The following is a 2,565-nucleotide window of genomic DNA, read 5'->3' on the forward strand; positions in this document are numbered from 1 at the left end:
TTTAGAATACAAAATGCACTGGCAGTTGTATTGACATCAGTACTATTGCTTCCAGGCCTTTTATTACCTCACATTGAATCAAACTTTGTTAATAAGCACACAGTGTGTGTTAAGTGTAAGGGAAAAGAAGAGAAAAAAAGAGGCTACAGTTAAAACCAAAGTCATAATTATGTAAAGGTAGCTCCCAAACGGGCATTCCCACCTCGTTGTCCATGAGAGAAAAATGCTGACAGCTGCACCTTCTGTTTATTGACGCTACATTTGGACAAATGAATCATCCTGCTTTTACCTGTATATACATGTGTGCTTGGAAGTGCTTTGGCAGACACCTAGTTAGACAGGTGGCTGGGAGTGTCATATGTCAGTGACTGTCTAGTTCTCCTCACAGAGGTGATAAAGTGCAACCCAACACGTCGTCACCATGGTTCCCATGAACACAGTCCCATCCCTTCCCCCTCTCAGTGTGATTTACATCTTCATAGTATCCTGTAATGACTGGTTTTCTTATACACCAGCCCCAAGAGCACCTGAAAATCCCTGCTGCGCAAGCTGTAGATATATCAGATCCAATAATGAGCTGACTTTCAGTAGGCTTCATGAGTACAAAAATAATAACAATTAAAGTTAATGTGCTTATAAAATAAAGTGAAAGATTATTGGCTGCCTGATTTGCCTTTTCCAGCAGCCCTATTAATCAATAGACATTTATGTTCTTAACACAAAAACCAATAAAAAGCAGCTATAAACACTTTAGGCCATTCGAGTACTATTTGTCATCAACTTCAGAAATCATTTGAATTAAAGTAAGAAGTTATGTTGTTACTTGGAAGGTATGGAATGACAGAATAATTGTATCATCTGCACAGTACCTGACCAAAAAAAAAAAAAAAAAACCCATCCAGGAAAACCCAGACTTAATTTTGTTACACTGCTCATAATGACTGCACAGTTTATGGGAAGCAGTTGGTAATATTGTTTGGTGTTGATGTCCTTTGTGGTATTCCCAGCAGCTCGTTCAAATATTCAAATCAAGTGCTTTTCAAAGGCAATGATCAATGCTGCCAGCTCTCCCTGTTATAAGAAAAAAAAAGTGCCACAGGGCCACAGACTGACAGCAGACTTTGACAACACGTGCACTGCCAAGCATTTATTCCATTTTGGAAACATGTTGCCATGCCACCCAAACATTTCCAGTTCTACATGTGATGCAACCAAGCATGTGTTGTAGAGAAAATGAGAGAGATGAAAGTGGGAGAAGGGCATTTTACTCAGTGGAAAGACGTGTGCTGAGTGAGAGGAAACACATGCTCCTTTTTTCCTTTTTTTTTTTTTTTTTTTTTTAGCAAAAGGGTAGTACACACAGGAGACTGGCTGTTGACTTGCTGTATACACAATGATGACTGAATACCAAACAATGGGAGACTGAAATAGGCATGTTTTTGCAGCGGCTAGTCCTCCTCCATCCATCACACCGGTTACATCTGGGTCAGCGAGTGCTGCCTGGATTGACTTTCCCCCTGCTGTAGCCAGAATGGCTGCCTCTCATGAATCAAGACAAAATATTAGCCATGTGCTGGAAATTTAAGTAGGTGAATATCTGGAGAAAATGTGCTTTGGTCTGTCTGTCAACAAACAATAAATATGTCCTTGCCCTTTCACAACAGCTCAGTTTATATGTGGCAACAACACTGTAACACACTGTGCATAGAGTTAAATCCCTAGATCATGCAAAAGCACTGCACACAGATTTGTCATTACTGTATGAAAGTCTTGATTTATAATCTGGCTTCAGGTCCTCAGAGGACGCTGCCCTGTCAGTTTGACTCGCTGATGTTTGTTTTGCATCTCCAGTTGGCAAAATGACTGACCAGAGCAGACAAGGTTGACTCAGGACTTGCCACTTGGTCTGCAATCAAACTGAAATCAGCGATTACTCAGGGGTGACTATGAGAAACAGCTTCGGGAGCAAGAAGACAGTCAACACAGCTGCTGCTTGGCTGTTCACCTTTGACCATGGGCATAAATGTAGATAGCAGTGGATGATAGCACGGAGGTGTCATGCTCACACTGGCTAAACTTTTGTAACCACCACCTGCTGTGATATTGGATGTAAAACGACCCCCTGGGTTTGAAAACAGTTTTACTGTACACATTTGTAAGGCAATATTATAGTTTATAGTACATAGTAGTCACTGCGTAATAAAGCGTATGGTTAGGATTGAGTGGCCTTGAGTCCTTACATAGTTAAGCTGCAGTAGGCCTAATCTGCTGGGGGATTCCCATGATGGTGTTTCTTCTTCACTCATGTTTTCTCACTCTCTACGTGTTTATACACCCCTTTACATTTAATCGTTAGTTGTTATTAATCTGTAGCTTTCTTCCACAGCTTGTCTTTCTTTTCTTCCTGTTAAAAGAGTTTTTCATTCCCACTATCGCCAACTGCTTGCTCAAAGGTGATCGTCAAAGGTGATAATTATATATACTGACTGGCTATATATATATATATATATATATATATATATATATATATATATATATATATATATATATATATATATATATATA

This window comes from Neolamprologus multifasciatus, chromosome 13 (assembly GCF_963576455.1).
Source record: "Neolamprologus multifasciatus chromosome 13, fNeoMul1.2, whole genome shotgun sequence".
In the NCBI taxonomy this organism is placed as follows: domain Eukaryota; kingdom Metazoa; phylum Chordata; class Actinopteri; order Cichliformes; family Cichlidae; genus Neolamprologus; species Neolamprologus multifasciatus.